Here is a 27985-nt window from a genome sequence, read left to right as displayed (position 1 = left end):
CCCAAAGATAATCATTATCGTAGTAATTTACACACTATCGTAGTGATTGTATGTATCTGTTGTCGCTAATAACGCAAACAAACATTATCTCTGTTAGCGACATCAGATGTGTGTTAACTCTTTATCGGTTTGTCGATTTTATTATTACTACTAATTATTGTTATTTTGCCTTCTTAACAAACAACACGCTCGTCTTTCTTTCACAGACATAAAAATATTTATTTTAACGCATCGCTGACTTTTTCACACAATATTGCGCGACTCAGGAGTAGAAAACGTCGCAAATAGATTGTTACTCTGAGTTTCTCGTTTCCAGTGACACACACGCACGCACGCACACAGACATACGCACACAGACATACGCACACACATATACATAAGCACATAAACAAACGCAAATTACATAATATCATGTATTAGAATATATATAATATATGTATATAGGTGCTGGGTGGACTATAAAATACAGCGGTTGTCAAGTGATAGTGGGGGGATAAGCACACACACACACACACACACACACACACACACACACACACACACACACACACACACACACACACCACACACACAACACACACACACACACACACACACACACACACACACACACACACACACACACACACACACATACATATACATACATATATATATACATATGTATATGACGGGCTTCTTTTAGTTTCCATCTACAAAATCCACTCACAAGGGTTTGGTTGGCCTGAGGCTTATAGTAGAAAACCTTTGTCCAAGGCCCCATGCAGTGGGACTGAACCCAGAACCATGTGGTTGGGCAGCAAGCTTCTTACCACACAGCCACTCCTGCGTCTTTATATATATATATATATCATCATCATCGTTTAACGTCCGTTTTCCATGCTAGCATGGGTTGGACGATTTGACTGAGCACTGGAGAACCAGATGGCTGCACCAGGTTTCAATCTGATCTGGCAGCGTTTCTACAAGCTGGATGCCCTTCCTAACGCCAACCACTCCATCAGTGTAGTGAGTGCTTTTTACGTTCCACCGGCACAGGTGCCTGGGGAGGCTGGCAACGACCGCGATCGCTTGGTGCTTTTTACATGCGCCGACACAGAAGCCAGTCAAAGCATCGCTGGCATATATATGTGTGTGTGTGTGTGGTGTATGTATGTATATATATATATTATATATATAATATATATATATATATATATATCTATATATATATATATATATATATATATATTATATATATATATATAATATATATATATATATATATATATATAATTCACCCATGGGCAATGTTTCCAAGAAACTGGACCAATGGAAAATATGGCAGTGGTGATGGTGTCTGTCTTTGGTTTGCCAAACGATTTTACATGATGGGTCTTGGTTTGTACAAGACCAGTCTTACTCTCTCGTCCTTCAAACTTGTGTTGGGCTGAGGCTTCAAATGCCATGTGTCCAGTAGTTATCAGGATGTCAGATGTATATAGAGTTACCTTCTCTTAGACGAGTCGCTTATGAGCTGTGAATATCCTCATCTACCCTGCTCCATTGTGGCATCTCTGTAAGGACTGATTAATCCATAGGTGAGACCCTGGCAGGTGCTAACTACACCAGCTCAGAATAAACCAGAAGACAAAAGTGGATGAAGAGGTGATTCTACGCTCTGTGGTTCGCAGTACTTTCTGAGTTGCGTGGCAACAATTTAGTGTGAATAGTGCAGTCTGTCTGATGATGAGCTTGGTTTCATGGGACCCACTTCTTGGGAACATTGCCCATGGACAAATTATATGCATATAGGCACAGGAGTGGGTAGTAAGAAGGTGGTGAGCTGGCAGAAACGTAGCTCGCCAGGCGAAATGCTTAGCGGTACTTCATCTGCTGTTACGTTCTGAGTTCAAATTTCGCTGAGGTCGACTTTGCCTTTCATTCTTTCGGGGTCGATAAATAAGGTACCAGTTACGCACTGGGGTCGATGTTATCGACTTAATCCCTTTGTTTGCCCCTCTATGTTTATCCCCTTGTGGGCAATAAAAAAATAAGAAGCTTACTTCCCAAGCACATGGTTCCAGGTTCAGTCTCACTGCGTGACATCTTGGACTCAAGTTTACCAAAGCCTTGTGAGTGGATTGGGTAAATGGAAACTGAAAGAAGCCTGTCATATATATGTGTGTGTGTGTGTATCTTTGTTTGTGCGTCTGTGTTTGTTCCCCCAACATCACTTGACAACAGAGGTTGGTGTGTTTCCGCCCCATAACTTAGCGGTTCAGACTGATATAATAAGTACTAGGCTTACAAAGAATAAGTCCTGGGGTCAATTTCAACTAAACAGTGGTACTCCAGCATGGCCACAGTCAAATGACTGAAACAAGTAAAAGAATAAAAGAATTTTCTTAATTTTCCTGTTTTTTTTTGTTTTTGTTCATAGATTTGCCTGTTCTATTATTCTATTACTTGTTTCAGTCATTTGACTGCGGCCATGCTGGAGCACCACCTTTAGCTGAACAAATCGACCCCAGGACTTTTTGTAAGCCTAGAACTTATTCTATTGGTATCAGACACAAATACATCTACTACATATGTGGGAAATTCTGTGTGTGTGTGTGTTTGTGGAGTTGTTAGCTAACTCCTCCTACATCGTTTTATCGATTTTGATGAAATTTAACACATGAGTAGAACTCATGTCTGAAAACCTCATGGCATACTCAGATTGTTGAAAAACATCGATAATAGAGCTCCTTGAAGGGATCCTTATATATATCTAATATATTTCATTTTAACAGCCAAGGGAAATAACCCTTTCATTTTTCTACATCATTTGGTATAAATCAAATTGAGTATGCTTATTTCTTAGTATTTGAACTGTTGGAGTTATTTTTGCAATTTATCCGTAAAACCCTTAAACAAGTAAATAGTATTTTCCTAAACAATAGATCCACTTATTTCGGTTAGTGACTTATTCACGAATATACCAACACTAGCACCGCTGAGGGTAATATTCTCTGGGAACACATTATAGCCCTTTTCGGGGCTACTTTATTTGAATTCTTACTATCGAGTAACTAATTTCATGTTATTACATAACAGACTTCACAATTTGGGTATTCATAACTTATTGGGAATTCCTAAAAACAAGATCCTGTATAAGACAGTTCGCTATTCTCTGTAAATGCACAAAATCCATTTTAAGGGCTACATTGTATTAGCGAAACAATTATGAGAATGGAACCAAAGGATAAGCCCTGCTTTCCCGGGAATTACTGGGTATGTCAGCTAGTATATATATATATATTTATATATACGACGGGCTTCTTTCAGTTTCCATCTACCAAATCCACTCACAAGGCTTTCGTCGACCCGAGGCTATAGTAGAAGACACTTGCCCAAGGTACCATGCAGTGGGACTGAACCATGAACCATGTTGTTGGGAAACATGTTTCTTACCACACAGCCTTGCCTTCGTCTGCAGCGATGGTGTGTGTGGGGTACAAGCACAGACACACAAACATATGCATATAGATAGATAGATAGGTGTGTGTGTGTGTGTGTTTCATGTATAAAGTATTTTTATTATGATGTGTATTTTCATCAATTTTATATTATTGATGTGTTTCTGTTTTAGAAGGAAATACTCATTTAAATGTATTTTCTTTAATTAAGATCTATATGTTTTTATATTTAATACATATTGGTCCGCATAGGTTTCCTCTGATGTTTTGAATCAACTGAAGCCTGATAGCTAATGTAATATTTTATTCTGCTAGTTTGTGTTTCATTCGTTTTCATTATATTTCCGTGCATTAAGTATGTTTTATAAATACATAGGTATTGGTTTACGTTCTTCAATTCATCTACATGATTACAGTTCTAAGTTGAATATTCCTTTGGTCATTTTTATATTCTGTTTTATGTATTTGCGATGTGTGTTTTCAACTATGTTCAATAATTTCTGGTCAATATGTCTAGTTCGCTAGTTCGTTTTAATGTGTCATGGCTTTTAAGTTCTTCAGTTTTCAGTTAGCCATGGCCGTTTTGATGATATTTCTCTGTTTTCTATATTTTACCTTTTTAATTTCTCTGCATTGTTGCTATAGTTATGTGACCATTTGATGTTAGAGATTTCTGTTTTGTAACATAATAAGCATATAAACAAAGGCAATGTTTATGCTTTCAAGCTGTTGATACTGCTGGATTGAATGATATTGAGTAGTTGTCAAAACTATAATGATATCCATTGGCAGCTGAAGATGAGGAGTATACATTTGGTGCACTTATTGTTTTGTTTGTGTGTTGTTATTATTCTTGTTGTTTTTGAGTGAAAGTTTTGTATCTTGTGTTTTCATGGTTCTAATTGTCCAATGAAATTCCAGTTCTTGTCAGGTCAATCTTGTTTAGAGAGTTCTTGCTTTCTTTTTCCTTTTCTTTTTTTTTTTTACTCAGTCATTAGACTTCAGCCACACTGGGACACCACATTGAGGAACTTTTAGTTGAATGAATCGACCCCAGCACTTACCTTTCTTTAAAGCTTGGCATTTATTCTATCAGTCTCTTTTGCCAAACTGCTAAGTTACAGGGACATATACGCCAGTTGTCAAACAGTGGTAGTAGTGGACAAACACAGACATGCACACACACTCATACAATGAGCTTCTTTCGGTTTCCATCTCCCAAACCCACTTACAAGGCTTTGGTCAGACCAAGGCTGTACGAGAAGACATTTGCCCAAGATGCCACGCAGTAGGACTGAACCTGGAACCATGTGCTTACAAAGCAAACATGCTTTGTTTATGATGGTTCTTGTTTTATTACCATATCTTGATATTGCATGATTATCCTGCATGCGTGTTTTAATTCTAGTAAGGTTTTATACTTCTCTAGAGGTTTGTAGATGTGTATGTATATATTTCTTTACTGCCTACAAGGAGCTAAACACAGAGAGGACAAACAAGGACAGACAAAGGGATTAAGTCAATTACATCGATCCCAGTGCGAAACTGGTAATTTATTTGTCAACCCCAAAAGGATGAAAGGCAGAGTCGACCTCAGCAGAATTTGAACTCAGAATGTAATGACAGATGAAATACCACTAAGCATTTCGCCCGGTGCGCTAACATTTCTGCCAGCTCACCACCTATGGATGTGCATGTATATGTCTGTATGTGTGTATGCCTGTGTGTGTGTGTGTGTCAGTGTGTGAGTAAAAACAATCTCCTACTCATACGTAATAATTAGAGATTTGATTTATTACCTCCGCCTTAGCAAAGGTGGAAGTTTTGTTTTCAGTTGCGTTTGTTTGTTTGTTTGTCCATGGACCAGATATCTCAAGAACCGCCAAATGGATTCAGATGAAAATTTCAGGGATGTTTGGCCTCATAACTGACACAAATTGATTAGAGTTTGGGATCAATCTGGTAACGGACAAGGATTCTGGGTTATTTTTCCTGTATTTTTTTTACTTAATTTTTGAAAGCAGTCAGGTTCATTTTTAGGATTCTTGCTTGTGCGAGCAATCAAGTTTATTTCAGATATTCTCATTTTAACAATCATCTCTGGCTAATTGTTGAGAGGACGTTGATGTTGCCTTGGTGGAGGTTTTTGCTCTCTGAGTGCTCTTATTTAAAATATTGGTTCTAAATTTTGGCCAAAGACCAGCCGCTTTGGGAAAGGGCTATGTTGATTAAATTGGTCCCAGTGTTCAACTGGTACTTAGTTTATTGACACCGAAAGCATGACAGGCAAAGTCGACCATGGCAGAATTTGAATTCGAGGCGTAAAGACGGATGAAATACCGCTAAGCATTTCGCTCTGTATGCTAACGATTCTGCCATCTTGTATTATTTTAAATATTATTTTTTCTGTTTATTCTTGGCTGTTTCTTATTCAGTTGCTGTTCTTGTTGTTCCAGCTCTTGCTGTTGCTTCTCTCTGTCATTTACCTCCTGCTACTCTTCTTCTTCTCCTCCTCCTACTCCTCCTCCTTCTTCTTTTCATTCTTCTTCTTCTTTTTCTTCTTCTTCTTCTTCTTCTTCTTCTTCTTCTTCTTCTTATTATTATTATTATTATTATTATTATTATTCTCACTATCTTTGTTGTTGTTGTTGTTGTTGTTGTTCTTCTTCTTCTTCTTCTCATTCTTCTCCTCCTCATTCTTCTTCTCATTCTTCTTCCATGCATGTCTGTCTGTCTGTCTGTATGTATGTATCTATGTAATATTACTGCCTATCATTGCTTAGCAAACCAGATTAAATGGTTGGTGACATTTTGTCCATCCTTACATTCTGAGTTCGAATTCCACCGTGGTCATCTTTCCTTTCACCCTTTCAGGGTCAATTAAATAAGCACAAGTCAAAGAGTCATTGTAGTCAACTCCTTCCCCTTTGAAAACTACTGACCCTGTGCCAAAATTTGAAACTAATATTGCTGTGTAATAATATCCATCCAAGATGTAATAATATCCATCCAAGGGTCACAAAAGTAGAGTCCTTAGGCACCTTCTCCATAAGTTTCAAGCAGAAGCAACCGTCATTAGACTTTCCAGCTGGGTTCCCAAGCATGATTGAGTGATTCTATGGTTATTACTCAACCAGTGGAGGCGCAATGGCCCAGTGGTTAGGGCAGCGGACTCGCGGTCATAGGATCGCAGTTTCGATTCCCAGACCGGGCGTTGTGAGTGTTTATTGAGCAAAAACACCTAAAGCTCCACGAGGCTCCGGCAGGGGATGGTGGTGATCCCTGCTGTACTCTTTCACCACAACTTTCTCTCACTCTTACTTCCTGTTTCTGTTGTACCTGTATTTCAAGGGGCCAGCCTTGTCACTCTCTCTGTCACGCTGAATATCCCCGAGAACTACGTTAAGGGTACACATGTCTGTGGAGTGCTCTGCCACTTACACATTAATTTCACGAGCAGGCTGTTCCGTTGATTCAGATCAACCGGAACCCTCATCGTCGTAACCGACGGAGTGCTTCCCATTACTCAACCAACTCGTTCTTATTCTTCCCCTACATCTCCTGTTGGTTGGCTTGCTTTGAAGAATTCCTTGTGGTTCTTTCCTGCAACAGTCTGATCATATGTTCATAGTACTGGAGCTGTGACATCTCAATGCGAAGAAGTAGCAGCTCTCATCATCATTGTTTGACCGTGGTCGAGACAATGGAATTTACTATATTACGCCCGACTTCACGGTTCATCATAGCATTACGGAGGTCCTGTAGCTGGATGCCTGTATCCCTGGAGATTACATCAGGGTAGGAGAGTGTGTGCCCTCTGGTATCATAACCGTGGTCGAGATAATGAAATTTACCATGCTACGCCCGACTTCACGGTCCATCATAGCATTACGGAGGTCCTGTTGCTGGATGCCTGTATCCCTGGAGATTACATCAGGGTAGGAGAGTGTGCGCCCTCTGGTATCGTGAGCAGATGGCTTCCAGAGGAGAAGAGTAGAAATTGCCTCGTTTTCAGCTCTACAACAATGTCCAGCAAACTGGACTCTTCTACCTTTCACAAGAGATGACACAGGTTGTAATTTCCCATATATTTGCATTTTGGTTGGATGACTCTTCCACGAGATATTTTGAGCTCTCATAAGGAGGCGAGTGTAAGTTCCATCCAACTGCCTCTCAAGCTTCTTTGATAACAGCTCTACATGTGGAGACACCCTGATTAATAAAACAATTTCCACAGTTAAGAAATGCCATGGTGGGATGGTGTGAATTTATCTTTTTTCTTTTTCATGGATGGTGTTGTACCAGTGACCTTCACTGATCCTCCAGGATAAAACAAAAGAGCACAGACTAAATATTTATTCAAACCTAAATTCTTGCGAGTCACATTTTGAATTTACTCATTCCCAATGCATATAAGACTAATGGTGTGATATTTGAAGCTTGTTTACACGCAGGGTTGGGGGCAACTCGTATCATGCAGGCAACAACTTGGTGGCAATTACACAATTGCAAATAAGAGCATATACTAGGTTGGGAGGAAATTACAAATGCTTGTTTAGAGATTTTCTTTCTTTTCTTTTCTGTTTTTACAGATAACATATTTCTCTATAAAATGTCTGCGAAAAATTGCTATCACCTCCCCTAAGGTGACTCTATCTATCTATCTATCTATCTATCTATCTGTCTATCTCTATCTATCTATCTATCTATCTATCTATCTATCTATCTATCTATCTATCTATCTATTTATCTATTTATCTATCCATCCATCCATCTATCCATCTATCCATCTACTTATCTACCTATCTATCTATATATATATATATCATCATCATCATCATCATCATCATCATTTAACGTCCGCTTTCCATGCTAGCATGGGTTGGACGGTTTGACTGAGGGCTGGCAAACCAGATGGCTGCACCAGGCTCCAATCTTGATCTGGCAGAGTTTCTACAGCTGGATGCCCTTCCTAACGCCAACCACTCCCAGAGTGTAGTGGGTGCTTTTTACGTGCCACCGGCACTGGGGCCAGTCAGGCGGTACTGGCAATGGCCTCGCTCAAATCTTTTTACACATGCCACTGCCACAGGTGCCAGTAAGGCAATGCTGGTAACGATCACGCTTGAATGGTGCCTTTTACGTGCCACCGGCATGGAAGCCGGTTAGCTGATATATATATATATGAGTCACCATAGGGCAGGTAATATATATATAAAACTTACTGTTAACAAAAATGGAGGTGTGTGGTGTTCAGTTACTCAATAAATAAAAAGTGCATTAAATACTATAAAACATATACATAAGACAGACACAAAAGGGCCCTAATTCTTCATCAGTTACTGACCAAAATACTAATACTCGGTTTCGTGCCTTTAAGGATAAGACTGAGAACTTCGTATATCAGCAGCACCAGCAAAATCTGCGTAGAATTAGGGTTCGAGTAAACAAGACAATACAGGGTGGCTGTACAAAAGTAGAAGAATATAATTTGAAACGATAGACCAAAGACACAATAGATAAAGACTTTCGGCCAAACACGAGAGTGATGGATTACGCCTAGAATAAAGAAAGAGAGATAGTAAGAGAGAAGAAAATGTTGACTGGCAACATCAATGGAAATCGTAGCTGTGATGCCAGTGCCGGTGGCACATAAGACAACCATCCGAACGTGGCCGTTGCCAATGCTGCCCCAACTGCCTCCGTGCCAGTGGCACGTAAAAAGTACCATCCGATCGTGGCCATTGCCAGCCTCACCTGGCCTCCGTGCTGGTGGCATATAAAAAGCACCATCCGATCGTGGCCATTGCCAGCCTCGCCTGGCCTCTGTGCTGGTGGCATGTAAAAAGCACCATCCGATTGTGGCCATTGCCAGCCTCGCCTGGCCTCCGTGCTGGTTGCATGTAAAAAGCACCATACGATCGTGGCCATTGCCAGCCTCGCCTGGCCTCCGTGCTGGTTGCATGTAAAAAGCACCATCTGATTGTGGCCATTGCCAGCCTCACCTGGCCTCCGTGCTGGTTGCATGTAAAAAGCACCATACGATCGTGGTCGTTTGCCAGCCTCGTCTGGCACGTAAAAAGCACCCACTACACTCATGGAGTGGTTGGCATTAGGAAGGGCATCCAGCCATAGAAACATAGCCTATCAGACTGGAGCCTGGTGCAGCCTTCTGGCTTCCCAGACCCCAGTTGAACCGTCCAACCCATGCTAGCATGAAAAGCGGACGCTAAACGATGATGATGATGAGAGCCTCGATTTTTAGAAGACTTCAAAACAAAGATAACTGATGTGACTGGAAGTGTTACTGAAAATCAGCTGGAAAATGTTATATGCATGTGTATATATATATATATTATATATATATATATATATATATATATGTATGTATATGTGTGTGCATGTTTGTGTGTCTGTGTTTGTCCCCCTCAACATTGCTTGACAACCGATGCTGGTATGTTTACATCCCCGTTACTTAGCGGTTTGGCAAAAGAGACCGATCAAATAAGTACTAGGCTTACAAAGAATAAGTCCTGGGGTCGATTTGCTCGACTAAAAGGCGGTGCTCCAGCATGGCCGCAGTCAAATGATTGAAACAAGTAAAAGAGTAAGGAGTAAAAGAGTATATATATATATATATATAATATATATATATATATATATATATATATATAAAGGAAAGGTTTTTATTTTTACTTTTTTTATTTATTTGTTTTGTGTCTGTGATGCCAAATCCTCTTGATTACTCATATGATTTAGTCTTATGTACATTTTTTTCTACTGTTTTGAAAATTAAAGATAAAAGTGGATGAAAGTGTCCATTTTATTCATTTTTACCTTAGCCTTTTTAATATCAACCTACTTGAAACCATCTGGTTCAAAAATGCAAAATACAAATAACTACAGGGGTATCAAGCTGCTGGATCAGGTAATGAAGGTTACGGAGAGGGTTATAGCCCAATTAATTAGAGAGAGAGTTAGCTTAGATGATATGCAGTTTGGGTTCGTGCCAGGCAAAAGTACTACTGATGCTATATTCCTGGTAAGACAGCTGCAGGAGAAATACCTAGCCAAAGATAAGCCCTTGTACCTGGCTTTTGTTGACTTGGAGAAAGCCTTTGACAGGGTCCCCCGATCCCTTATCTGGTGGTCAATTAGGAAACTAGGGATAGATGAATGGTTAGTGAGAGCTGTGCAAGCCATGTACAGAGACGCTGCTAGTAAGGTGAGGGTTGGCAACGAGTACAGTGAAGAGGTTGGGGTCCACCAAGGTTCAGTCCTCAGTCCCCTCCTATTTATCATAGTCCTCCAGGCAATAACGGAGGATTCAAGACAGGATGCCCCTGGGAGCTCCTCTATGCTGATGACCTTGCTCTAATTGCTGAGTCACTATCAGAACTGGAGGAGAAGTTTCAGGTGTGGACAAGGATTAGAATCGAAGGGCCTTAGAATCAACCTAGCCAAAACCAAAGTCCTAATAAGTAGGAAGGTGGACCAATCACAAACGACTTCAGGTAGATGGCCCTGCTCGATCTGTAAAAAGGTGTAGGTAGAAACTCTATAAGGTGCACCAAGTGTAAGCTATGAACACATAAGAGGTGCAGCAATGTCAAAGGAAGGCTAACTAGGAAAATAGTTTTTGTCTGTGGCAGATGCTCAGGAGCAATAAACACTGGAAATGTGCCAGAGACCAACTTCTACCACGTTCCAGGGAGACAAACTAGAAGTAGTTGATAGCTCCGCTACCTAGGAGACCAAGTCAGTAGCGGGGGTGGGTGTGCTGAAAGTGTAACTGCTAGAGTAAGAATAGCCTGGGCAAAGTTTAGAGAGCTCTTACCCCTGCTGGTGACAAAAGGCCTCTCGCTCAGAGTAAAAGGCAGACTGTATGATGCATGTGTACGTACAGCCATGCTACATGGTAGTGAAACATGGGCCGTGACTGCTGAGGATATGCGTAAGCTCGCAAGAAATGAAGCCAGTATGCTCCGATGGATGTGTAATGTCAGTGTTCATAATCGTCAGAGTGTAAGTACCTTGAGAGAAAAGTTGAACCTAAGAAGCATCAGTTGTGGTGTGCAAGAGAGACGGCTGCGCTGGTATGGTCATGTGACGAGAATGGCTGAAGATAGTTGTTTGCAAAAGTGCTACACCCTAGCAGTTGAGGGAACCTGTAGAAGAGGTAGACCCAGGAAACCTGGGACGAGGTGGTGAAGCACGACCTTCGAACTTTAGGTATCACCAAGGAAATGACTAGAGACCGAGACCTATGGAAGTATGCTGTACGTGAGAAGACCCGGCAAGACTAGTCAGGCCATAACCGTGGCCCCTACCTGGGACGTAGTCAGTCCACCTGTGCATACCTTCCTTCTTGTGACACTTGTGAAGACCTGCTGAGGCAAGTGAAAATCAAATCAAAATAGATGAACATCAATGGAATTTGTATCCTTGTGGTACCAGTGCCGGTGGCACACAAGAAAACCATCCGAACGTGGCCGTAGCCAGTACCGCATCGACTGGCCTCCATGCTGTGGGCACATAACAAACACCATCCGATCGTGGCCGTTTGCCAGCCTCATCTGGCACCTGTGTCGGTGGCACATAAAAACACCATCCGAAGACCCGGCAAGACTAGTCAGGCCATAACCCGTGGCCCCTACCTGGGACATAGTCAGTCCACCTGTGCATACCTTCCTTCTTGAGACACTTGTGAAGACCTGTTGAGGCAAGTGAAAATCAAAAATCAAAATCAAAATCAAAACAAATCAGAATAGATGAACATCAATGGAATTTGTATCTTTGTGGCACACAAGAAAACCATCCGAACGTGGCCATAGCCAGTACCGCATCGACTGGCCTCCGTGCTGTGGGCACGTAACAAACACCATCCGATCGTGGCCGTTCGCCAGCCTCATCTGGCACCTGTGTCGGTGGCACATAAAAACACCATCCGAAGACCCGGCAAGACTAGGCACCTGTGTCGGTGGCACATAAAAACACCATCCGAAGACCCGGCAAGACTAGTCAGGCCATAACCCGTGGCCCCTACCTAGGACGTAGTCAGTCCACCTGTGCATACCTTCCTTCTTGTGACACTTGTGAAGACCTGTTGAGGCAAGTGAAAATCAAAACAAATCAAAATAGATGAACATCAATGGAATTTGTATCTTTGTGGTACCAGTGCCGGTCACACACAAGAAAACCATCCGAACGTGGCCGTAGCCAGTACCGCATCGACTGGCCTCCGTGCCGTGGGCACGTAACAAACACCATCCGATCGTGGCCGTTCGCCAGCCTCATCTGGCACCTGTGTCGGTGGCACATAAAAACACCATCCGAGCGTGGCCGTCTGCCAGCTTCGTCTGGCACCTGTGTCGGTGGCACATAAAAAACACCATCCGAGCGTGGCTGTTCGCCAGCCTCGTCTGGCACCTGTGTCGGTGGCACATAAAATCACCCACTACACTCTCGAAGTGGTTGGCGTTAGGAAGGGCATCCAGCTGTAGAAACACTGCCAGATCTGACTGGCCTGGTGCAGCCTTCGGGCTCCCCAGACCCCAGTTGAACCGTCCAACCCATGCTAGCATGGAAAGCGGACGTTAAATGATGATGATGATGATGATGTATGTATATATATCATTGCATTGTTTAATGTTTGATTCTCTGATTCTATTTCATCTAAAGCTGGTTATTTTTTTTCTTGGTTTTACTTTATAGGTGAGAAAAGCTTCCAGAAAATCATGTCTAGTAAGTGACATTTAAACTTCTCCAATGTTCTTCATCTTCTTACGTGCAGCATATATATATTCTTAGCTCTTGTTAATAGCAGTAAACAGGTTAGATGTAGGCTAAATGTTATCATATTCTGTGTGAGCATGTGTGAATGGTGCCATACACCACATGCATGTACTCATATACACAAGCATATGCATAGCGATACAGTGATACATAAACTGCATGCAAATCCACCTGGGTACAAATGCATGCATACACATATGCACTGCACTTGTGCATATACCAGTGCATATACACTTGTATATATATGTGTCACCATATATGCGAGTAAGTCTATGTATATATGTGCATATGAACGTGTACATATATATATATATTTATATACACACACACACACACATATATATATACATACACACATATATATATATAAAGATATGTATGTATACATAAATATATAAATACATATGTATATAAATACATATATAAATATATGTATAAATACATATAGATACACACACTGACACATGAGTATCTACACACACTCACCCATACATGCACGCACGCACCACATATATATGCGTCTGTGCGCTAGTGCATGAACAACAGATGTAGGAAAAGCTAGACATTGCCCCAGCCTTGTCGCAGTTCAATGAGTGAAACCGGAAAAGAAGTAAAAGATAAGAGTATATGAATGTACAAATACTTGCATGCCCCCCTTATGCTCCCCCACCCCCGCCCCCACAAGCTATATTAATATAAACTCACGTGGAGTTTTAATCACTATGTAAATAATGAATATTATGAAAATTATAAAAAATTTATATAAAATATCTCTATCTCTCTTTTTACTTGTTTCAGTCATTTTGACTGCGGCCATGCTGGAGCACCGCCTTTAATCGAGCAACTCGACCCCGGGACTTATTCTTTGTAAGCCCAGTACTTATTCTATTGGTCTCTTTTGCCGAACCGCTAAGTGACGGGGACATAAACACACCAGCATCGGTTGTCAAGCAATGCTAGGGGGACAAACACACACACACAAACATACACGCACACACATGTAATACGACAGGCTTCTTTCAGTTTCCGTCTACCAAATCCACTCACAAGACTTTGGTCGGCCCGAGGCTATAGTAGAAGACACTTGCCCAAGGTGCCACGCAGTGGGACTGAACCCGGAACCATGTGGTTGGTAAACAAGCTACTTACCACACAGCCACTCCTGCGCCTACCGAATAAAAATATAAAAGATTATCTAATAATTATTTTAAAATTACCTGGTCTCACTGCGTAGCACCTTGGGCAGGTGTCTTCTGACCAAAGCCTTCTGAGTAGATTTGGTAGACAGAAACTGAAAACAAGCCTGTCGTATATATATATATCATCACCATCATCATCTAGTGTTTTAAATCCAGGTTTTGTCCAACAGCAGAAGTCCATGGTTGAAAGCAAGAGGCTATCCATAGCTTTTGCTGTTCTGATGAAGGTCTCTGACAGAATGGTCTGTAGTCTACAGGTCACAGAGTGTACAAGACAGAGTAAAACTGAGTAGCTAAGAGCATGATGTATATGGAAGACTAGCTTTAAAGCTGCCCTAACAGGAAGCTTTTAAGCTAGCTCCTTTTGAGGGTTCTTCATTGGGCCTTGGGTCCAACGATGACACTTCATGCATTGAGTCCAAATTAAATTTTATTAAACTTGACCATAGGCGCAGGAGTGGCTGTGTGGTAAGTAGCTTGCTTCCCAACCACATGGTTCCGGGTTCAATCCCACTGCGTGACACCTTGGGCAAGTGTCTTCTACTATAACCTCAGGCCAACTGAAAGAAGCCAATTATATATGTGTGTGTGTGTGTGCATGTTCGTGCATCTGTGTTTGTCCCCCCTCCCCACATCACTTGACAACCAATGTTGGTGTGTTTACGTCCCCGTAACCTAGCAACAGAATTAGTACCAGGCTTACAACAAATAAGTCCCCTTCAACTAAAGGTGCTGCTCCAGTATGGCCGCAATCAAATGATTGAAACAGATAAAAGAATAGGAGACAAACATGAAATGATGATGACGATGATAGCAATGATGATGATTATGAAGAAGATGGTGGTGGTGGAAGCTTATGGTGGTGACTATGATTATGATGATGATGATGATGATGATTATAGTGATGATGATGATGATTATACAGGAATAATATTATAATCCCTTACAAAACCTTTTTTCCAAATTTTAAGCCCCCAAAATTTGGGGTTTCCTTATACACATTAAAATATGGTATATATACCCATATACATACATATATAAATAATATATACATGCACATATACATACAAAACATACATACTCGCATAGAAAGAAACATACATATGTGGCATGAACGTGCGTGTGTTTGTGTGTTTGTGTGTTGTGTGTGCATGTTCGTGCATCTGTGTTTGTCCCCCCTCCCCACATCACTTGACAACCAATGTTGGTGTGTTTACGTCCCCGTAACCTAGCAACAGAATTAGTACCAGGCTTACAACAAATAAGTCCCCTTCAACTAAAGGTGCTGCTCCAGTATGGCCGCAATCAAATGATTGAAACAGATAAAAGAATAGGAGACAAACATGAAATGATGATGACGATGATAGCAATGATGATGATTATGAAGAAGATGGTGGTGGTGGAAGCTTATGGTGGTGACTATGATTATGATGATGATGATGATGATGATTATAGTGATGATGATGATGATTATACAGGAATAATATTATAATCCCTTACAAAACCTTTTTTCCAAATTTTAAGCCCCCAAAATTTGGGGTTTCCTTATACACATTAAAATATGGTATATATACCCATATACATACATATATAAATAATATATACATGCACATATACATACAAAACATACATACTCGCATAGAAAGAAACATACATATGTGGCATGAACGTGCGTGTGTTTGTGTGTTTGTGTGTGTTTGTGTGTATGTGTGTATAATCAAACATACACACGTGTATAAAAATAGAATCAGACTATTTCGCTAAAAACAACAATAACTGACCTATCGTTTACACGTTTAAATGTCATTATGGGAGCTTGATGGAAACTGGAAAAACATGTTACACTCTTCGAGATGGGAGCAAACAAAATACTACTACTACTACTACTACTACTACTAATAATAATAATAATAATAATAATAATAATGATAATAATGATGATAATGATAATAATAATAATGATAATAATGATGATAATGATAATAATAATAATGATAATCCTTTATATCATAAGCACAAGGCCTGAAATTTTGGAGGATGAGGGGGTCAGTTGATTAGATCGACCCCAGTATGCAACTGGTACTTAATTTATTGATCCCCGAAAGGATGAAAGGCAAAGTCAACCTTGGCGGAAATTGAACTCAAAACATAGCAGCTGATGAAATACCTATTTCTTTACTACCCACAAGGGGCTAAACACAGAGGGAACAAACAAGGACAGACAAAGGGATTAAGTCGATTATATCGACCCCAGTGCGTAACTGGTACTTATTTCAAAAACCCTGGAAGGATGAAAGGCAAGGTTGACTTCAGCGGAATTTGGACTCAGAACATAGTGGCAGATGAAATGCCGCTAAGCATTTCGTCCTGCATGCTAACAATTCTGCCAGCTCACTGCCTTGTTGAGGCACAGCTCAGCTCTAAATGAACAGACTCAAGATGAAAGCATCCCAAATATGAACAATCATCATATTTTCAAAGAATGTAGCTATGAGTATAATGTCCAATGTGTCCTTCCTTTTTAAAGGTGGCCCTGTGAATGGTTCATGGGCCCAGCCTTTCCTCCTGGCCCTAAAGATTAAAAGAAATACTGTAGTGGTTAATTCTGGGTGGTAAAAGCTCCAACCAATCATGGCCGATGCCGGACCCCCCCCCCTCCAGCACCTGTGCAGGCGGCACGTAAAAAGCACCCACTACACTCATGGAGTGGTTGGCATTAGGAAGGGCATCCAGCTGTAGAAACTCTGCCAGATCAGACTGGAGCCTGGTGCAGCCTTCTGGCTTCCCAGAACCCCGGTCGAACCGTCCAACTTGTGCTAGCGCGGAAAACGGACATTAAACGATGATGATGATGATGATGTTGGTGATGAATTATGACTAAGGAAAAACTGGGAATACAGCAATCAGGATGTTATTCTAGGTAGTTGTTTGTTCCGTCTCAAGCCATGCCTGGCTCATAAGGGCCGGTTTCCTGGTTTCATTGGTGTATAGGTACCCCACCTGGATAGGATGCCAGTCCGTCGCAGGTGAGCTGCTAGATGCAGGAGGAAAGAGTGAGAGAAAGTTGTGGCAAAAGAGTCAGCAGAAGTTCACCATTACCTTCTGCCGGAGCCGCTTGGAGCTTTTAGGTGTTTCACTCATAAACGCACACATCACCCGATCTGAGATTTGAACCTTCGATCCCTCAACCACGAGTCCACTGCTCTAACCACTAGACTACGTGCTACCCACTGGTGTATAGGTTTCCCCACCTGGACAGGACGCCGGTCTGTCGCAGGTGAGCCGCTAGATGCAGGAGGAAGTGAGAGAAAGTTGTGGCGAAAAAGTCAACAGAAGTTTGCCATTACCTTCTGCTGGAGTCACATGGAGCTCAGGTGTTTCGCTCATAAACACACACATCACCTGGTCTGAGATTCGAACCTGCAAATCCTCAACCATGAGTCTGCTGCTCTAACCACTAAGCCATGTTCCTCCACAATTCTAGGTAGATATTGCTGCAATTTCTCCCTTTTTCATTGGCTCACTTTTATTACGTTTGTCTGGTACTCAGTCACCTCAGAAAGTCCTGACATTAAATAAATATAGCTTAGTTATTTATGATCAATATTGGTCAATATTGATTATAGGTAATCAATTCATTCAATCAATGCTTGTTGTCTAAATTCAATTAATGTCTGCTGATCACACGATATATAGGTGGAATATTTATTCATTATAAATTTGTTACTACAAAATAGTCATTAACCTCATTCAAATAACCTATCCCATACAATGTTATACATTTGACTCCTTTTTTTTTCTATTTACCCTTCAGATATGTCATTCATTAACGGCTATCCAACCTCTGATTCTGTTTCATCATTTCCTATCATTCAGGTGTTTCTGTTTTCAGTCACCATAGAAGAAAGAAAGGTTCAGAGGACCAACTTTGATTTGAACCAGAAAATTATGGTCTCATATTGGTATTACAAGCTTTTCAAAAGGTTACTATGAAAGGAGATACAATTTCTTCTCAACGATTTGTATTGCTTAGTTTAATCTGACTTCTGTCTGTTTCTCCCCATGCTAGCACGAGTCTCGACAAGGAGTTATTTGAAGCAGGATTTTGCAGCTGGATGTTCTTCCTGTCCTCAACCCATATCTGTTTCTCAGTAAGGGATTTTACTCGAGAGACCTTCAAACACATGCACACACATGCACACACACACACACATATATATATGTCAGGCTTCTTCCAGTTTCTTATTTCTTTATTGCCCACAGGGGACTAAACATAGAGGGGACAAACAAGGATAGACAAAGGGATTAAGTCGATTACATCAACCCCAGTGCATAACTGGTACTTAATTTATCGACCCCGAAAGGATGAAAAGTAAAGTCAACCTCGGCGGAATTTTGAACTCAGAATGTAACGGCAGACGAAATACTGCTAAGCATTTTGCCCGAAGTGTCACACAGTGGGACTGATCCCGGAACCATGTGGTTGGGAAGCAAGCTTCTTACCTTACAGTCACACCTGTTAACCAATTGGCATATAAATAATAAAGAAGTGAGATAGAACCAGTGCATGTGCTTATTATTGTCATTGTGACCCTCCCAAGATACAACAATATTCAATGTAGTCTTCCTTTGTAATGGGGTGGAATACAATTTAAAGGTGATTTGGTTTCTATTTCTAATAGAATTAGAGATCATGTAGAGATTCCATTATTGGTTCATAAAGCAGCTGTTAAAATTGGATAATGAAACAAAGCATACTCTTTTACTTGTTTCAGTCATTTGACTGCAGCCATGCTGGAGCACCGATTGTGGCCATTGCCAGTCTCCTCTGGCCCCTGTGCTAGTGGCATGTAAAAAGCATTCACTCCGCTCACGGAGTGGTTGGCGTTAGGAAGGGCATCCAGCTGTAGAAACACTGCCAGATCAGACTGGAACCTGGTGCAGCCTCCTGGCTTCCCAGACCCTGGTCGAACCGTCCAACCCATGCTAGCATGGAAAACGGATGTTAAACGATGATGATGATGATGATGATGATGACAACTGTAGTAACAGACAAAATGTCGCTAAGCATTTTGCCCGGCAGGCTAACGATTCTGCCAGCTTTCCACCTTAACCTAATATGAATAATCATATCTACTATAGGCACAAGGCCTGAAATTGGGGGAGGAGACTAGTCAATCACATCGACCCCAGTGTTTTACTGATACTTAATTTATTGACCCTGAAGGGATGAAAGGCAAAGTCAACCTCGGCAGAATCTGAACTCAGAACGTAACAACAGACGAAATACCTATTTCTTTACTACCCACAAGGGGCTAAACACAGAGGGGACAAACAAGGACAGACAAAGGGATTAAGTCAATTATATCAACCCCAGTGCGTAACTGGTACTTAATTTATCGACCCCGAAAGGATGAAAGGCAAAGTCGACCTCAGCAGAATTTGAACTCACAACGTAACGGCAGACGAAATACTGCTAAGCATTTCACCCGGCATGCTAACGATTCTACCAGCTCTCCAGCTTAACCTAATATAAATAATATTTGTAAATTCCATCGATGTTGATATATATTCAAAGAATGTTAGGTGTCTACTACATATTTCACAAAGTGACAATATAACACTTTAATAAAAAAAAAAAAAAAAGAAGCTCTCTCTCTCTGCTTATTTATCACTAATGTGTTGCATTTTATAAATTCTCCATGCATTTTTCTGGACTGTACCAGTTGGAACGTTGTTGGGTGTACATCCGTGCTACATATATGAATTCAGAGTTTTTTTTATAAGAGGGTGGAGCTGTGAGGAATGAAAGGAGGTAAAACAAGTTGTGATGATTACTAAAATTGTGATAAAATATAATTTATGAACAACTGTGCTTAAGAAGAATGATTTCAAGTTCAGTGGTTCAGTCCTGCAATGTGGCACCTTGAGCCCTCAGCCAACAAAAGTGAATTTTTGTTGAGGAAACCTGAAAGAAGCCTGTTGCGTATATAATATAAATACATATGTGTATATAATATATATATATATATGTATACACATGCACACACACACATACACACACACACACATACAGGGTGACCCCTAAAAAACAGAGCCCATAAAAATTTCATTAACTCCTACACACGCATCTATGCCTGTATATATATATAATTAAGTATATGCATCTATATGTGTTTAACAAAACAGAAGCCTCAAAAAATTTGGTATATTTTAATTCCGTGTTACACGTGTTACATTACAAGATAGGAATTACAAAGGTATGCATGTCGCAAAAAAAATATATATAGAATCTCCTATCTGTTATACTTCAAAGAATTATAATTCTTTACATATAAGAATTATAATTCTTTACAGGCGCAGGAGTGGCTGTGTGGTAAGTAGCTTGCTAAACAACCACATGGTTCCGGGTTCAGTCCCACTGCGTGGCACCTTGGACAAGTGTCTTCTGCTATAGCCCCGGGCCGACCAAAGCCTTGTGAGTGGATTTGGTAGACGGAAACTGAAAGAAGCCTGTCGTATATATGTATATATATATATGTATGTGTGTGTGTTTGTGTGTCTGTGTTTGTCCCCCTAGCATTGCTTGACAACCGATGCTGGTGTGTTTACGTCCCCGTCACTTAGCGGTTCGGCAAAAGAGACTGATAGAATAAGTACTGGGCTTACAAAGAATAAGTCCCAGTCCCAGGGTCGATTTGCTCGACTAAAGGCGGTGCTCCAGCATGGCCGCAGTCAAATGACTGAAACAAGTAAAAGAGTAAAAGAGTAAAGAGTATACGTGTATATATGTATATAATTATACATGTGGAACTTTATATTTGTGTGTATATATCATGACAAACAACGACAGTAACTTTATTCAGCTGAATACACGTCATTGATTGGTTGACATTACTGAAATATGAGAACTTTAATGTGAAATAACTTCGTAAGGCGCAGGAGTGACAGTGTGGTAAGTAGATTGCTTACAAACCACATGGTTCCGGGTTCAGTCCCACTGTGTGGCACCTTGGGTAAGTGTCTTCTACTATAGCCTCGGGCCAACCAAAGCCTTGTGAGTGGATTTGGTAGACGGAAACTGAAAGAAGCCCGTCGTATATATGTATATATATATGTGTGTATGTGCGTGTTTGTGTGTCTATGTTTGTCCCCCCAACATCGCTTGACAATCAATGCTGGTGTGTTTACATCCCCGTAACTTAGCTGTTCGGCAAAAAGAGACCGATAAAATAAGTACTAGGCTTACAAAGAATAAGACCTGGGGTCTATTTGATCGACTAAAGGCGGTGCTCCAGCATGGCCACAGTCAAATGACTGAAACAAGTAAAAGAGTAAAAGAGAGTAAAGAGTAAATGTAAGTTTTTCTCAAAAATGCTAAGAGTAAAACATGTTTTATATGACACATTCTACCAGTATACGAAGCTTCAAAGTGTTTAGTTACAAAAAATTATTTTTTAAATCTGTCGGTCGGAAGGTAAAGATCCTATATGTGTGTGTTTGTGTGTACCGTTACGTTGACATCACATGATAGCTGCAACCAAGCATGACTGTCATGCAAATGATGTTGCTTATTTTGCTGAAAAGCACGTCTAGTTATGGGGAAATATTCTTACTTTGCTTGGAAATATCATCATCATTATCTATTTCTTTACTACCCACAAGGGGCTAAACACAGAGGAGACAAACAAGGACAGGCAAACGGATTAAGTCGATTACATCGACCCCAGTGCGTAACTGGTACTTAATTTATCATCATTATCATCCTTATCCTCCTCATCAGGTTGGCCTTCAAGGTACAAGGTGAATTGATGTGGGTAGGGACAGAGGAACTAAGTGTGTGGGTAAGGGGGTTGCAAGAATGTATAGGGGGAAAGGAAGGGAAAGGGGGAAGAAAGAAAAGGGGAGGCAGAAGGGGAGGTAGACTGCAACTGTAAAGTTTGCTTAAGATTGAAGGATGGATGTAGGGAATGATGGAAAAGGGGTGAGTATGAGTAATGATGTATGAGTTGGGGAAGATAGAGGGATGCAGAAGTGGGAGAGCAGAGGAGAACTTAATCATGTGATTGCTTACCAATCACATGATATAGTTGATAGAGTGGGGAGGACAAAAGAGAGACAACACATGCTTGAGTAGGCTCCAGGAGTGGAGGTGTAAGAGAGAGGCAGGCGCAGTGCAAGAGGAGTGATATTTCAGTGGTTGGCAGGGTGGAGTGATCAATGTAACATATGGGTGAAGAGGACAATATTAATGAATGAAGAATAGCTGGCATGTGTAATGGTTCTCACCGGGATGGAGTAGCAAGAAAATAATAAAAATGAAATAACAAGAATTTGGGAGGATTTAGAAAGTATCGAAACTTTTCATAATCAAACTAGTTTTTGGAACACAACTATAGTTTCCCACACTCAAATTATTACAAATGGAATATTTTTAAATGGGCAGATTTTTATCACAAAATCAGTGGCTGCTGAAGGAAAATTACTGTCACAAGGGTTAAACTCTCACAATACAACACTGTTCAACATATCCCGTTTCATAACCTACAATACATCACTGTTTTATTATAATAATGTTCTGTATAACATTATAAGAGTCACCATAATTATTATTGTCCGCCCCACCATGACCACAATATAACACTATATTATTATAATAGGCGCAGGAGTGGCTGTGCAGTACATAGCTTTCTTACCAATCACATGGCTCCGGGTTCAGTTCCACTATAGCCTCAGGTCAACCAAAACCTTGTGAGGGAATTTGGTAGACAGAAACTGAAAGAAGCCTGTTGTATATATATATAAAGGCGGCAAGCTGGCAGAAATGTTAGCACTCTGGGCGAAATGCTTAGCGGTATTTTTTCTGTCTATACATTCTGAGTTCAAATTCCGCCGAGGTCAACTTTGCCTTTCATCCTTTCTGGGTTGATAAATTAAGTACCAGTTACGCACTGGGTCGATGTAATCGACTTAATCCCTTTGTCTGTCCTTTTTATCCCCTCTATGTTTAGCCCCTTGTGGGCAATAAAGAAATAAAAAAACTGAAAGAAGCCTGTTGTATATATATATATATATATATGTGTGTGTGTGTGTGTCTCTGTATATGTTTGTGTGTCTGTGTTTGTCTCCCTAACATACTTGAAAAACCATCCCCATAACTTAGTGGTTCGGCTATAGAGACCGATAGAATAAGTATTAGACTTACAAAGAATAAGTCGTGGGGTTGATTTGTTCGACTAAAGGTGGTGCACCAGCATGGCCTCAGTCACATGACTGAAACAAATGAAAGAGTAAAAGAACAATGTTAAGCATGTTCGTTGTTTCACTAACCACACAGAACAACCATGACTTGTCATCAACAACCACACACTATTTTGCTTCTCACAAAACGCAATTATATATCTATGTACTCACATATAGAGAGTGGAGGCGCAATGGCCCAGTGGTTAGGGCAGCAGACTTGTGGTCATAGGATCGTGGTTTCGATTCCCAGACTGGACATCGTGAGTGTTTATTGAGTGAAAACACCTAAAGCACCACGAGGCTCCGGCAAGGGGTGATAGCAAACCCTGCTGCAATCTTTCCCCACAATTTTCTCTCACTCTTTCTTCCAGTTTCTGCTGTACCTGTATTCCTAAGGGCCTGCCTTGTCACACTCTGTGTTATGCTGAATCTCCCTGAGAACTACATTAAGGGTACATGTGTCTGTGGGGTGCTCAGTTAATTTTATGAGCAGGGTGTTCCGTTGATCATATCAACTGGAACCCTCGTCGTCGTAACTGACAGAGTTCTACAATATATAGACATAGGTGCAGATGTGGCTTTGTGGTAAGAAGCTTGCTTCCCGACCACATGATTCCAGGTTCAGTCCCACTACATAACACCTTGGGCAAATGTCTTCTACTATAGCCTTGGGCCAACCAAAACTTTATGAGTGGATTTGGTAGAGGGAAACTGAAAAAAGTCTGTTGTATATGTATACACATATATATATACACACACATATATGTGAGTGTGTGTGTGTTTGTATTTGTCCTGTCACCATCACTTGACAACCGATGTTGGTGTGTTTACATCCTCATCACTAAGCATTTCAGCAAAAGAGAACAGCAGAATAAGTGCTAGGCTTACAAAGAATAAGTCCTGGGGTTGATTTGTTTGACTAAAGGCAGTGCTCCAGCATGACCGTAGTCAGACGACTGAAACAAGTAAAAGAATAAAAGAATATATATACATACTTCACACCAAGATAGAAAGAGTTGCTGAGAAGGTCATTTCTGGACAATAGACATGATTTACAATAAGAACAGTAATATATATACATGCATATATACAATATTTATATTCATATTCATATATATGCATATGATATATATATGCATATGATTTATATATATCACCGTGATCAGTGTGACCGACCAGGCTATCAGATGTTGCTACACATCGCTGGTCACAATGCACTTCGCATTGTTTTAGCCTTCAAATGACGCCACCCCGCTGGCTAAGCGAGCAGGCCTAACAGAAGAAAGAGTGAGAGAAAATTGTGGCGAATGAGTACAGCAGGGATCGCCACCACCCCCTGCTGGAGCCTCATGGAACTTTAGGTGTTTTCGCTCAATAAACACTCACAACGCCCGGTCTGGAATCGAAACTGCAATTCTACAACTGCCATTGCGCCTCCACATATATATATATGTGTGTGTTATAAATAGATAAGCAGAAAGTGGAGAAAACCTCAGATTAATAAACGCATCGACTGGACCACATTTATAGCTTATCTCTTCTCTCTATATATAAACGGCAGTTTGTCTGTGCGTGTTTCTGTGTGTCTGTTAGCTTGTACCCTCACCCTGACCACGGCTTTCAACCGATTCTAATGAAACTTGACACACACATAGCCCAATGTCATAATTCAAAACTAACGCAGCGAAAATTTTGTAAAGTTCCCCCAGTTCTGAAAAAAATCGATAAATTCGACATGGGGTCGAGAATCAGAAACACAAACCGCAAACTGTCTAGGGGACGCAACTCCACCTTTTTAAAAAAAAAAAATTTACCATCATTTTTTTCCATTTTTTTGCTATTTTTTGGCTATAACTCTCTAAAAATGCTTTATAGTTATTTCCCTTACAAACCTGAGCAACGCCGGGCGATACTGCTAGTTTTTTTATACAAAGCACAATACAACAAATAGTTGATGTAAACCTATTTCTTATGTTATGCTTTGTATTAAAAAATAAGCTTATAAATGTGGTCCAATCGATGCATTTGTTAATCTTTTCTGATTATTTGTATTTGTTTCCTGATAAACTCTTGTTTATCCTGTTCTTACCTGCACTCCACACACCTGCACACCAATGCCAGGGGATAACGCAGATAACACGGATACCAATAGTACATTCAGATATTTTATCCCTTAGTCGGTTATTATAACTGCTAACTCTCTTTACACTATATATATATATATATATATATATATATATATATGACTGGCCTGGTGCAGCCTTCGGGCTCCCCAGACCCCAGTTGAACCGTCCAACCCATGCTAGCATGGAAAACGGACGCTAAATGATGATGATGATGATGATGATATATATATATATATTAAATAACGAGGGAGATAAATTGAATATTAATTTAATTAATACCAATTTAAAACCAGTAGCCTAGCGTATAAAAAATCTGAAAAATCAGAAAAAATTTCAATGCATGTGTATATTTAGGGATAAACCACTAGGTGGATAACCATACGCTAGAAGAAGATCACATACGATCTAACTACTCTGGAGAACATTTTTTCTTTGTAGTTAGATTGTATGTGATCTTCTTCTAGCGTATGGTTATCCACCTAGTAGTTTATCCCTTAATATACACATATATATCTATATATCTGTGTGTGTGTGGTGTGTGTGTGTGTGTGTGTGCGTGTGTGTGCATCAGTTACAAGATCCATTGGAAGATCTTAGCCAAGTGTAAGCCCTACACCAACGGCAGTGAAAAGTGTGGTCTTTGTGACATGGAAAGATGGCTCATCTGGAAAAGCAGCTTAGACTCCACCACATGTCTAAATTCGAGAACTGAACTTTTCAGATCATGTCCATACATGGCTAAATATTTGTTATATTTTTTGTCCCCCAAGACTACAGATAGGACTTGCTTTCTATATTGTATCCACATACAGGCTTTTTATCTCTCTATACTTTTTACTTATATTTCTTATATATTTTTTATATATTTTTTTTACATATTCATAGAGATATTTTATAGTTTTATTGCTCATATATTTTTTACACATTTTTTCTGTATTCTACCTTCCACCCTGCATTTTTCCTGTGCATATATAGATAGGTATATGGAATTTTTTGTGCACACGTGTGGATGGGTGCTTGTGTGCGGGTATGTGCATGTATAGCCATGTGTGTGTGGGTGCATGTGAGTATGTGCATTTATAGACATGTTTTACTCTTATTGCTTATTTTTTTACACATTTTTCTGTATTTTGCTTTTAGCCCTGTTTTTTTTGTGCATGTGCATATATAGATGTGTGTATGAACCTTTTTTGTGCACATGGGTGTGTGTGCGAGCGTCTATGCAGGTATGTATATATCTTTTGGCGAATGTGTGGGTGAGCATATGTGTGTTTCAAGTGAGGGTGGATGAGTATATACATATAGGCACATGTACGTGGGTGTGTGGGCGCACATGTGTATGTATAGACATGCACACTTACACAATTACTATGAACATTTTTATTCCCTTACCTTTATTCCATGCCCTTACTTTGCGGTCATTCTAATAGCTCTTTTGTCTTAATAACAGTCAATCACACAGTAATTCCCCTTTGTTTTAATGGTCATTTTCATAGCATTTTTTTCAATGGCCTGATAACTAAAATACCCCCTGGACAAAATACCCCTGAGGGCAAAAACTCCCTGGACAAAATACCCTCGATTACAAAATCCCTCCTGGACAAAATCCTCCAAGGACAAAACACCCCCTGGACAAAATCACCCCCCCCCCCTGGAAAAATCCCCACTGAACAAAATCCCCTGGCAGTCAATATCTCCCAGGATATTTTTCTTTCTTTACAATAAAAATATTTTGGGGAAGTGAAATTTTATTTAAAAATTTTAATATTTATTTTTGATGTTTTTGAGTAAAATTTGTCGGGATGGTGGGTGGATTTTGTCCTCAGTAGGGATTTTGTCCTGATACCATTTATATAAATGCTCTGAGTTCAAATGCATCCAAAGTTGGTCATTTTATTTTTCTACTTTTTTTTCCCATTTTTCCAGGAATAAGTAAAACAAACTCCAATGGAAATGTTATGATTATGTTTAATTAATTTTTGTTCCTTGTGTCAAAAATAGGTATTGCCGAGAAGAAATCCTTACCATTGCTTCCACACCCAACAACACCACCACTACCACCACCACCACCACCACCACAACTATCATCATCACTACCACCACCACCATCATCATCATCATTATCATTGTCAACTTTGTTGTCGTTTTCATCATTGTCATCATCATCATCATCATCATC

General features: G+C 40.3%; 1 long non-coding RNA gene across 1 annotated transcript; it reads left to right on the top strand.

Annotated features, from left to right (window-relative positions):
- The first annotated feature begins 180 nt into the window (after positions 1 to 180).
- On the top strand, positions 181 to 26552 carry LOC118763479. The gene is made up of 3 exons (XR_004999238.1): positions 181 to 191; positions 3518 to 3525; positions 26404 to 26552. It is a non-coding gene; the product is annotated as an uncharacterized LOC118763479 (long non-coding RNA).
- Positions 26553 to 27985: the final 1433 nt, after the last annotated feature.

Source organism: Octopus sinensis, linkage group LG5 (assembly GCF_006345805.1).
Source record: "Octopus sinensis linkage group LG5, ASM634580v1, whole genome shotgun sequence".
In the NCBI taxonomy this organism is placed as follows: domain Eukaryota; kingdom Metazoa; phylum Mollusca; class Cephalopoda; order Octopoda; family Octopodidae; genus Octopus; species Octopus sinensis.
This window is presented reverse-complemented; position numbering and strand designations above follow the sequence as displayed.